General features: G+C 38.3%; 1 long non-coding RNA gene across 1 annotated transcript; it reads right to left on the bottom strand.

The window, feature by feature from the left end:
- Positions 1–6,640: 6,640 nt before the first annotated feature.
- LOC138837813 (uncharacterized) lies at positions 6,641–9,561 on the bottom strand. Its single transcript, XR_011375455.1, has 4 exons — positions 9,460–9,561; positions 8,968–9,159; positions 8,227–8,269; positions 6,641–7,286 (listed from the first exon to the last, which is right to left on the bottom strand). It is a non-coding gene; the product is annotated as an uncharacterized lncRNA (long non-coding RNA).
- Between the last annotated feature and the right edge of the window lie 3,284 nt (positions 9,562–12,845).

Below are 12,845 nucleotides of genomic sequence, written 5' to 3' on the forward strand. Positions count from 1 at the left end.
TGATGACAAGTTCTCAGTGACCTAATCTCTATAACTATGCCCACGTGAAAGGTTTCCCCTCTTTATGGCAACATAGTGAAACCTAATTATTAATCCCAATCCTTTATTATTTCAGATTTAATTTCTAGACTGATGGGTAGATCTTTCTATACAATTGTGATAACTTCTATTCCTAAACACCAGAGATGCTATTTGGCATAGAGGTGGTTTGGTTATACCATTGCTGGAGAGATGAATGAAATATTTTGAGCACAAATACATTTTATTTAATGGATAAGGATGTTCCCAGAGGTTTCATTTTGTGACCTTCAAAAATGACTATTTCATCTAACTCATAATGACTTGAATTTTTCATAATTTTATGGCATTTCCATTCAAGTATTTGTCATCAACAGTGAGGTTCTTTCCTTCAAGTTGAAGGAAAAATAAATACTATCACAATCTTTATCAGAATTATTCTTTAGAGAGTAGGTATAATATGAATTTCCTACCATTCAAAAATTAGTTATCTTCAAGTCTATAGGAATAATTGGATAAGTGATTAAATATCCTGCTTTAGTTTTCTTATAATGAGGTTGATTCAATTTCTAAAAATCACTGTTGACATAAAATACATGAAATTCAGTGTTTCTCTGATATGACTTAGTAATCAAAAACCTCAGAAATACATGATTTGTAATCAAGATTTTTATATACTCACAAAATGTATGAATTTACAAAACCTAAGTTTAGGTTTAAAAGAATAGAAAATCACGTGACCACAGTATATAATATTTAATTTAATGAAAAATTGCTTCATTCAGCCTGACAGAGCCTTTTGCTTTTAGCTTATATGAGAAATTTGATTAACAATCCCTTTTTTGCTTTTGAATGATAGAGTATTGCAATTTGTCTAAAGATTCTGTAATTTAAACCTTTGCGTGCATAATTTTTCATAAAAATGAAACATTTTTCACAATGCAGGTTCAGGTTTAATAAATGAATAAATATCTAAATGTTAATTTGTTAAACTGAGCCTCTAGAATTCAAAAAATACAATTTACTTTATTGTTGGATATATTAAATCTGTGCTAAATATGGGTGTCTCAAGCTTGTAATCCTCGCTACTCAGGAAGCTGGGGTACAAAGTCAGCCTTGGCAAAAAGTTTGTGAGACATATCTCAATTAATCACACACACACATTACAACACACACACACACACACACACACACACACACACACACACACACACACACACACACACACACACACACACACACACACACACACACACACACACACACACACACACACAAGCCAGAAATAGAATTGAGGCTCAAATGATAGACCAATACCCTTGAGGAAAAAAACAAGAACAACTAAGGGATAGTTCTTGAGTTAAAATCACAAGAACAAAACCCACACACAAGCAATATTATGCCTAAATGCTTATTTTAGTTTGAAGAAATAAACAATATCATGAAAATAATATTTGTTACATATCTTGGAACATTTGAGAAGTTGCTTTTAGTATAATTTGTCTTAAGATATAACATAGGTTATTAAAATTAATATTAATCTAGTTAATATTTGTAATCACTCATAACACCTTACAGTACAACAGTTCAGATTTTTTCTATTGCCATAAGAAATATTCTGAGTAAAAGGAAGAGAGGAATATTAGACGAAAGGAGAAAGAAAGAAAAAGGAAGAAAGAAAAAAAGAAAGAAAGAAGGAAGGAAAAGGAAGGAAGGAAGAAAGGAAGAAAGGAAGGAGAGAAAGAGAGAGGTAGGGATGGAGGGAAGGAAGGAGGAAGCAAAGAAGAAAGGAAGGAAGGATGGAAGAGAAGGAGAAAGAATGAGACAAAACAATTTAATTTATAAAATCTCTTTAGCCCAACATAAACTCCATGTAATGAATCCTTAATAAAGTCAAGTTTGGAATTTTCACTTCTTTGCATGTTATCCATGCATGAATGAAACCAACAAATGAAGGATCATAAATAATTAGGTGAATCTGTTTGCATTTGTAGTAATATGTATGCGAATTTTTTTCTCATTTTTATACATCATCAAATAACTATTTACAAACAATTTACATTTAGTTATAAATGTTCTAAAAATTGATGAAACTAAAGGATTTCAATATATTATATAATGTGAATACAAGTATTTTTAATGTTATTAATATTAAAGTCTTCATGTTATATTAATTATGAAAAATTATTATGCATTTTATCAGAAGAATTAGCATCCTCTGATTTTGGTGTCTGTGGGTGTCCTAATAGCAGACCGTAATTAAAATCAAATGAAATATTGATTTGAGATTTCCCCAATTGCTTGATGTAGGCATTCAAAGCTGTAAATTTTCCACTAAGTATTGCATTTAATATGTCCCTGAGGAGCTGGTATTTTGTGTGTTCATTTTTGTTAAATTCCAGAAACTTTCAGATTTCTATTCTAATCTCTTCAGTGCCCCACTGGTCATAAAGCAGTGTGTTGTTCACTCTTCATGGGTTTGACCTTTTTTTTTTTTTTTTTTTTTTGCTTTAGCTGTTTAATTCTAAGTTTATTCTGTTGTGGTCTGAAAAGATATGTGAATTCAATTAATTTTCTTTCAATTTGGACAGAATTTCTGTGTGACATAGGATAGGTTCTATTTTGGAGAATCTTCCATGACCTGCTGTGAAGAATGTATATACTGATACTGAATGTATGTTCTGTAGATGTCTGTTAGGGGTAGGTGGTCAATGTAGTTATTTAGGTCTTCAGTTTATTGGTTGAGTTTTTCCAGTATAACCAATTGATGGATGACAATGATGGGTTGAGATGTGTTTTTAGGTTGTGTAGTATTTGGTTGATGATGTAGGGTGGTCCAGGATTCAGGGCATTGATATTTACACTTGTTATATCCTCCTAATTGAGAGTTGCCTTTCTCAACATGTAATGTCTCTTCCTACTAATTTTAATTTGAATTCTATTTTATCTTATTTTAGTAATTCTACTATGGCCTGTTTATGGAGTCCATTTACTTGAAAATTTTATTTCCAGCCTTTCAGTTTGAGTACGTTTGTTTTTGTCAATAAAATGTATCTCTTGTGGACACTGGATGGCTGTGTCTTGTTTTTTGATACTAGTATCTGATCTGTTTTCTAATTGGTAATTTAATTCCATTGATATTGAAAGTTAAGACTGAGAAATATGTTATGTTATAGCCCTGCTGTTAGGAGCTGTGCCTCATCTACTGTTAATATATTTACCTTGTTCTCTGGTAGGGAGCATTTTATATAACCAGATCCTGTTCTTCTTGATCTTCTCTATATAGGGTATATTTAATTAACTTCTACCCTGCTTATTTGGTGGAGATACATTGTTTCAAGTTTTCTTTGTCATGAAATATTTTTATATATCCTTTAAATGTAAAGGAGAGTTTGGCTTGGGACCATATTCACTATTGGTAGTTGTTTACCCTTAGTGTTTGTCATATATTATGCCAGGCTCCCCTTTTTATGCCTAGAAAAGTTGAGCATTTCTTCATGAGTCTAATGACCATTTTTATTTCCTCTTCAGAGAAGTCTCTCTTTAAGTCTTTAGCCCACTTAGTTATCGAGTAGTTGTTTCTTTGAGGATTTGTTGTCAGGTGATTTAATTTTTTGAGTCCTAAGTATAATTTAGATATAAGACCTCATCCGTTTTATGACTCGTGAAGATATTCTCCCAGAACGTGGGCTTTCTATTGATCTTGTTAGCTATGACCTTTGCCTTGCAGAAGCTCCGATGTTTCATGCAATCCCAATTTTCCAAACTTTCTTTGATTTCTTTTGTTTCCAGTTCTCTCTTAAGAAAATTTCGGCTTGTGCTAAAAAGCCCTAGACTTTCTCCTATTCCTTCAGGTAATGTTTTCATGGTGTCTTCTTTTATTTTGAGGTGTTTGATCTATTTGGAGTTGATTCTCCTGCAGGGTATTATATACAGATCTAGCTTTAGTTTTCTACAGGTGTTGAAGCAATTTTGTCAACACCATTTACTCAAAAGGCTGTCTTTCTTCCATTCTAATTTTTAGCCCCCTTGTCAAAGATTACGTGGCTATAGGTCAGTGGGTTTATTTCTGAGTCTTCAGTCTTATTCCATTGATCCTCAGGTCTGTTCTTGTGCCAGTAACAAGCTGTGTTTTACTATGGCTTTTTAGTAGAGTTTGAAATTTGGAACTGATAGTGCTCCAGTGCTGTTCTTTCTGCTATGGATTGGCAAACCCAGAGCTAGCATTATACTTAATGGTGAAAATTTAAAGCCATTTCTTATAAATTCAGGAATGAGATAAAAAGTCTGCTCTCTCCACTACTCTTCAACTTTGTATTAGAATGCTAGCTGGGGCAATAATACAAGATGCAAACTTAAAGGTCTCCAAATAGGGAAAGATGAAGTAAAACTCTCCCTCTTTGCAGATGATATGATCCTGTATTTAAAGAACCACATGGACTCCACTCCCAAATTATTGAGCTCATCAGAAACTTTGGCAAACTAGCCAAGTATAAAATTCACCCTCAGGAATCAATGGCTTTCCTGTATTCCAATAATGTTAAGATTGCGGGTGATATTAGGAAAGCAACCCCTTTTTAAAAGCCACACAAGAAATAAAATATCTAGGAGTTAAGAAGGACCTCTATGAAAGACATTTTCAAAACCTGAAAAAGAAAATGAAAGCAGAACTAAGGAAGTGGGAAACCACCCATGCTCATGGATTGGGAGGAATAACACCATGAAAATGGCAATACTGCCAAAGGTTATATCCAAATTCAATGTGATACCTACCAATATCCCAATCTCACTCTTCAATGAAATAGAAGTAATCCAAAAATACATATGGAACAATTGAAAACCCAAATAACACTGAGGTTTTTTTAGTGATTCTCATTTTGTATTAACACTTTGATTCTAGAAAGTAATCTACGGATTTTAACTTTCTTCCCTCCCTTTGGATAAAGCTCAAAAAACCCTGCCTCTAACTCCCAAGACACTTAACTCTTAGGTCTGGACAATTGTTCTTAGATAGTGGATTACTTAATTGTATTTTGAACGCATAAAACATGCATATAGAAATCTCACATTTTGATCTCATGAGAAAACAGCCTTTACTCCACTCTCAGATTTATTTCCTGAAATGCATTTTTAAAGAGAATATGTTTTCATTTTTAGATGAAAGGCTTGTAGGAAACTATTTTCATAACCTGGCTCCTCCTCCTGCACCTCAACACCTAAAACACAAATTTCAAAACGCATTTAAAAGAAACAATACAAAAACCAAACACTGGGAATGCTCAGATGCAGAACATTTTACAAAACCCAGAATATAACTCTGCTGTCTGAGGGAGGGGCTCTCTGAATAAATTAACAAACAAACCCAAAAGAGCATCCAGGAGTATCGGATGGGAGTGTCCCTGGCTGCTACTCCATGGACAAGGAGCATGGAATGGCTTCCTAAGCCTGCTGGCGAATGCGTGGGGGAAAGTTTCCTTGCCAGTCTGAGTACAAAAGTTGGCATCACCCTGCTTGGGCCTGTCTTTTTTGTCTTTTCCCCACAGCAGAACAAAATCAACCCCTCCTCCACGGCTGATAAATACTGTACAAACTGATCCACAGAGTGGCATCTGTTCAGTCTGCACTCCTTCCTAGGTGGGTGGACCTTGTCCCGTAGTATGCGTGTACTCCCAGGGGCTGATCCTCATGGACCTGGCCCAAGGGACAGGGGGGTGCTAGATGTGAGTCAGTGGCACTGTGTTATTCATGCAGCAGCTGCCAGGTTGCTGCCCTAGCCCAACAACAGGTGCACCCTGATCTTCTTCCACAGTCCCAGGCGAGGGGTGCTCACAACGGCCCTAGGTGGGCAGGCTTCCAGTAGGATCCTACTTCACCAGAGGGACCAGCATGCCTGATTAAGTGGCTGCAGCCTGAATTAATTATTAATTATTTAATTGTTTAATGGAGCAGTATTTTTGCCAGTTGTGAGGCTTGAACTCTGAGCCTGGGCACTGTCCCTAAGCTCTTCAGCTCAAGACCAGTGCTCTACCACTTGAGCCATAATGCCACTTCCAGCTTTATCTGCTTATGTAGTGCTGAGGAATTGAACCCAGGGCCTCATGCATGCAAAGCGAGCACTCTACCACTGAGCCACCTTCTCAGCCCTGGAGCAGTTTTAAAGAAAATGATTCACATTACTGTATGATATTATTGGAGAGTAACTTTTCTTCCATATGTGCCCAAAGCACAATGAAATGTAAACAGATTTGAACTCACGGTTGGAAGAGTATCCTACATACCACTATAAGTATTGTGACATTTGTCCAAATTGACAGAACAGCTTTCTAGGACCTCTAACCTGCTATTTCATAGACCTTTTGTAGCCACCTTATTTCCCCATACAGGCATGGCCTGGCTTCCTTGCCGCTCCCTGTGCATTTAACAGTTCAGTAATATGCAGTAGGCTCTCTTGTACAGCACCCTGTCACTCTGTTATCCCCCCACAGAACACGTATGCACAATGCTTCAGATTGTAGGCTTAAAAAACATAATTAGGATTCATGAATACTAGATTATATAAAAAACACTAACATTTTAATAAAGTTAGAAAAATAGAATGAGCATTTTATAACCATCAGGACAAAAAAAATACAGGTTTTCCCAGGAATGGGGGAAGGAATCTCTAAATCTAGATTGGCTTCTAAGTTGCCTTCAGAAAAAATTCTGCCTCAGAGTCCTAAAAGGGATTTACTTCCTCATTAAAGACAGGGTTTTCTTCCTGAGTCCAAGGAGGGACAGATTCTAATTTCTCAATTGGAAACTGGATCCCCTTCAGGAGGACAGATTGGTCAGGATATTCTGTGAAGAAAGATTCCCTTTCCTCAACTGAATCTAGATTTTGGACCTCACTTATTGGTTTTCCTGAAGATACACTGGGGTCATTTTCCATTAGCATACATTTACACTGCATACCAAGACATGTCTTTTTTACTTGTTTGGAGCTAATCTAGGTGGATTATCAACATCAATGGAAGATATTCTGGATCATCTTCTTCCTTGGCAGTAAGTGCAGCTACTCCTGCTTCACATGTGGGGTTCAGAACCAGTGGGATGTCCACAGGACTCAAAACCTGCTTGGGCCTTTCTATATATTAAAAAAACACCCTCTATGTTCACATGCCTTCTGGAGATCAGTAATGTTTTCTGATCTCCATGAGTCATCATAAACGACATCACTGATGGGTTCTTTATCTGGAGAACTGCAGGAGCTGCTCTACTGTGATACAAACCTGAGAATGGAAATAGGTACAGGAGTCTTAGAACTCAAGAAGTTAAGGTGTGACAAACTTTCATGAGAATCTAATGGGGGAAGCTGTAGAACTTGAGTTTGGACTGAACACTGATGAGAAGTTAGCATGTTTCTAATGAGTGGCTACTTCCACGTTCCTTCAAAGGAGAACAGATATTACCTGGCAAAGAATATCCATAAAAGGATATTTTGCCAAGCTGGGGAGTACTAAGGGCTCTATGCCCATCCTGCCCATGCCTAAAGACCCAAGTTCCATCCATATTCACCAGCTCTGAGGTTTCTAAACAAGGACTTCTTCCATTTTTTCTTGGTCTCATGGGCCATGCGTTCTTCTAGCTGGTCCAGAAGAATATGTAAGCAGAAGAGCAAGTCTAAAGAGGGCATCTTGAGCTTGACATACTGTGTAAGTTCTTTCAGGGTGTCATGGTTCTTGTTCTCATAGAAATCATCAAGGTAGAAGTCCATCCACATAGGGAAGATGGAACAAACTAGGCTATGGGCAGATTGGTGACAAGGAAAATGAGAGCCTTTCCTCCCCATCCTGAGCTTTGTACTATAGCCTCTTTCTGGCGGGACTTGCATGTTGTAGGAAGAGACTCCTGCAAGCAGGATGCTCCTCACAACCCACTTCTAGAAATTTCTCAAATATAATCATCTAAAATTCTCCCTATGTTAGGAGGAGAAGGTTGTTTCCCCTCTTGATCTGACTTGCTATACATACCCCCCTCGTCATCCATGAGAGTCCAAAACCACAACCACACCCACACTGTGTAATCTGCTATCCACTGAAGTGCCAAGCCTCAACCCCCTGGTGAAAATCACAACTGGTGTGCAAAGAAGGAAGTTGACTTTGATTCAGACACCTCAAAGATACCCAGTTTTCAAAGACAGAACTTCTCTTTGTGTCAACGTCCACTTACTTCTTCATCTTGTTCATCTTCCTCCCAGTTACGGTAGAAGGATCTGTACCAATGGGAGGAGAGAAGGAAGTTAACTCTATGCTTCTCCTTTTCTGAACTAACAGGACAGACATGGGACTGGTTAAGTCACATATGGTAATGTAAACATAACAGACAAAAAGTAGAGATATGTCTACACAATTTCATGGAAATTCTGTGAGGATGCTTATCAGCATTTGTCCAAATAAATGTCCCATGGCTCATGCCTCTAATCCTACTAATCAGGAGGGTGAGATCTAAGGATCACAGTTTGAACCCAGTCTAGTTTGTAAAATTCTAAAGACACATCTTCAATTAACCAGCCAAAGGCCAGACCTGGTATTGGAGCTTAAATGGTAGAGTGATATGAACAGAACAGCACTCAGGCCCCAAGTTCAAGTTCCATTCTTTCTTCCATCTATATTCCTTCAAAGGCCTCCAAGATAGTGATTTCCTAGGTGAGGGTGGATGTTGGGTGACACTGGCTCATTCCTTTAATCCTAGTCTCTCAGCAAGCAAACTGTTAAGGCTCCACTAGCTTCTGAGGAAAATGAAATGTTCTGGCAGGCCACTCGTAAGGAGTTATCCAGGGAGTGCACTTCTTTGTCTCAAGCCAAGCTCCTGTGATAAAACCCCATTGAAACAGTCTCAGAGAGGTACCAAGTATTCCAATAATCTGCCAGGGGGTCTCATCAGTCCTGGATTTGAATGAGGAACACTCACTTTTTAAACAATATCCAGCAACTGCTCCATTGTCTCCCACTCTCTATAGTGGCGGTGGAAGTTTCCAACATAGAAGAGATCACCTTTCTGGTAGGCAGGGATCAGGTCCATTACCAGTATTTCCAACAAGCCTGAGTCCAAGCTCCATATATTATAAGGCACATTCAGGATTTGAGCAGACTCATTGTCACACTAAGGTGGTAAAAAGAATGAATCTTTGAAACATGGAAATGGGAGTACACTTCAAAATGAGTAATAGAGTAATAGGATTGAAAAGTACACAGTAAATATTTTATCAATATACCCATATAAAAACACAAGAAGAAGCCTGTACTGTGGGCTAGAATGAGATTAAATAGGTTTCCTGTCATAGTTACACCTGACCTGAGTTGACTTGTGATTCCCTTTATTTCTTCTTATAAAAAGGCCTGAGACATTGGATTCGTGGTTTGGCACTGATCCAATGTCTGCAGTATCGAGTGAGGCACTCACCCCTCTCATGCCTGGGACCTGATTCTCTTGAACTTTGAAAGCAATACAGGAATGTCTTTCTTGTTTCTGAGCCACAGGCCAAGTGAGCTGGCTAGAGCTGACTGTAAGTTACAGTTGCCTGGGTCTCAGAGTTCCATATTCTATTCCATTGTGAGGGAAGTAGTGTCATCTCTCAGAGCCCAATGATCTAAGCTGCTTACTCACATAAGACCATCCCAAAGAAAAACGGGAGGCTGAAATTTCCCCTCCCACATCACTCTATACAAATGTGGACATTGTCAAATCCCAACATCCTCAGGTAGGCCTAGGAACCAGCATGGTCTCAGCCTCAAGGAAGCTTTCCTAGGTGAGATCCATGCCTTATTCCTTATTTTTCACTATTCCTCTTGTTCTGCAAAAATCATTTTGCCTCTTAGGGCCCTCTCAGCCTGCCATGTGCTTTTTGCATCTACTTCCTAGGACACTGTTTGGTTCATGTTTCCTAATCTTTTGTTTGCTCTTGAAGCCCCTGTGTGCTGTAATCTGCCCAAAAGACAAATACTTAGAGGTGGGAACAATCATAAAAATATTGAAAAAAATTTACACATATAGTCAGACATTTTTACACGTGTACATTTTTTTAAGATAAAAGACTATTTTTGATATTTTTGTCATATTTTATGACAGAGGGGAAGGGGAGAAGGGAAGAGGTGCTGCATTGTCTTCTCATAATTCAATGATTATTTTTTTTGAATGGGTGTCCAGTCGTGGGGCCTGAACTCTGGGCCTGGGCGCTGTCTCTCAGCTCTTCAGCTCAAGGCTACCAATCTATCACTTGAGGCACAGCGCCACTTCTGGATTTTTTCTTTTTTTGCTTACGTGGTGCTGAGGAATTGAACACAGGGCGTCATGCATGCAAGACAAGCACTCTACCACTGAGCCACCTTCCCAGCCCCTCAATGATTATTATTTAAAACTATAGTTGAAGGAATGTAAGATTTAAAGATAAAAACCGTGCTCCTGTTCTTTTTATAAGCTAGTTGTTTATAAAGTATTCCTCACTAAAGTCTTGTCACCTGTGTCTCATGAACTATCCTCCTCCTTCAAAATAATCAAGAAAAACCTTCACAAATAAGTGGGCTGTTGTCCAATCTCTGGATAAGAATTTAAGATACAATATTGCCTGTGACTCTGTGTGTGTACATCTCTGTGGGAGTGTTTGTGTGTGTGTGTGTGTGTGTGTGTGTGTGTGTGTGTGTGTGTGTGTGCCCATTTTTACTTTGACTTGTGGAACCATGTTATCTCAGAAAGCCTCAGGGCACTAATGGGATGAAAAGCTTGTTAGATTTTAAGGCTAAGATTAGGGCTGGGTCTCATTCCTCTTACTGTCTCCGTTGATTTAAAAAAGAAATCCTCCTTTATCTTTAAAACATACCCAGGAAGAAGCAGGTTATTACCCTACCAGAGAGAAAAGAGGCTGTGACCCTGAAGTGCTTAAGGCAATTCAGCAATAACCTTGCCACTAATATCCACTGTGGGAGTAGAGAGGGTTATTAGATATCACTAAAAGAATGTCCCACATGATCTTATTTTGTAGTAGATATCAACAGGGAAGCATTCTCAGGTGATGGAGTCAAGCAGGAGTTCAGTCTATTTTACTGCAGTGGAGGTGGTCTGAGTGATGATGTGGATTTCCTCCAGGTGACTGTCAGGCTGTCGTTGAACTTTACCCATTAGGGTGTGCAGCAGCAGCAGCAACAGCAGCAGCAGCACAGGGTCTCTAAGTGGCTCCAAGGGACAGTCACACCTCGTGCTGAGCTGCAAATTCCTACACAACCTGGTTAAGGACACATGGCATAGGCTTGGCAGGCTGTGACCCCACTAGATTTTAAAACTATTTAGACAATAGCCCAGGACAATTTACCAAGCTGACAACATTTTAAATTTGATAGTTCTTTTAATAGGGCTAGGATTTTCTAGGCAGATATACAGGGCTCAGGCCTGTACTATTATTTCCCATGTCTTTTCCTTCTGTCTGTTTTGCCACATTTTAAAAAAAGTGAATCTGGTCCCTTGTTCTTAAAAGGGATGTTGGGCAAAGATTCAGCTTCTGTCACTTCTTCAAGCTGACTCAGGGATGTTGATCCTAGTTAGCCAGGAACCTATAAACATAGCCTATTTTACAAAGAGGTTATCAGGGTTAAATGTCATTAAGAACAATATTTTAACTTTTAACAAATGCACAGACCTTTTTTCTGGCTACAGCAGTGGAGCTTATTTAGACTTCTAGTTTACAAAAGGATCTTTCTGGATGGCATAGGAATGTGATCTCTAGTAATCCTAACAATGCCTCAGTTACCTATGTAGGCCTTCAGACTGATATCAATAGAAACACACTCTCAGGTTTACAAAGTTTTTTTCCTGAGCAGATGAATTTCATGTAGCTGGCATCAGCTCAAAATTTACTGCCAATTAGAGTTTTTGGCACATACAGGGGTTGGGATCAAAACTATCTTCCACATTTTAAAACCTTAACTTTTTAGTACTATCACAGATGACTGAAGAGTTCCTGTCCCTTACAAGGTAGATAGACATAGACAGTAGGCATGCTTACAAACTATGTTCCCATGAACTCCTGGCTCTGACCAATTTTTGAAAAGCCACACACAAATGACTCTAGGATCTGACATTATTTCTGCCATACAAGCAGTGGCTTATGGTGTCTGGATGCTCCTCCATTGTTTTCATCCCAGGAGTGTCTTCTCCACACTGGGAAAAATGCCTCATTGGCATTTCCCTTAGTTAGTTGCTAAACTTGAACTCGGGGCCTGAGTGCTGTCCCTCAGATCTACAGCAGGCTATCGCTCTGCCACTTTGAGTCCTAAAGAAACTCTGCTTGCTCTTTCAGCCATCTTTTGGCTGAGTAGAAGTGACAGTTTCACAAGGACCTTTTTCTGCCTGGGCTGGCTTGGAACCAGTTTGTAGATCAACAATTCTCATAAAAGGCCACTCTCATCCACTTAAAAGCAACAAGGTGTTCAACATAGAAGTGTCTTTTAAGCATGTTCTTACCTGAAAAGTACTAAGAGCCAAAGTTACATCTGATAAACTTACAAGAATCCTCACTCCTTTTTGTGGACCTGCTAGGAACTGTTACAAAAAAAAAAACCTATGAGAGCAAACTGAAATAGGAATTAAGCAATTATTTTGGTAATCCTAATTTTTCCTTTAGCATTTTGAGGTAAATGTTTAGAACGTTTTTACTTTTAAACTTTATATCCAGAAATCAATTCCTAATTTGTTATCTCCGTTTTAATATTCTATATTTTAGTTTTTAGTTGCATTTTGAAAAATCCCTTGACCTCTCAAGGCTAGGTGTCACTCATTTTCTCTTGGATGCTTGTTTT

Source organism: Dipodomys merriami, unplaced genomic scaffold, assembly GCF_024711535.1.
Source record: "Dipodomys merriami isolate MVZ:Mamm:240054 unplaced genomic scaffold, mDipMer1.0.p SCAF_276, whole genome shotgun sequence".
NCBI classification, from domain to species: Eukaryota; Metazoa; Chordata; class Mammalia; order Rodentia; family Heteromyidae; genus Dipodomys; species Dipodomys merriami.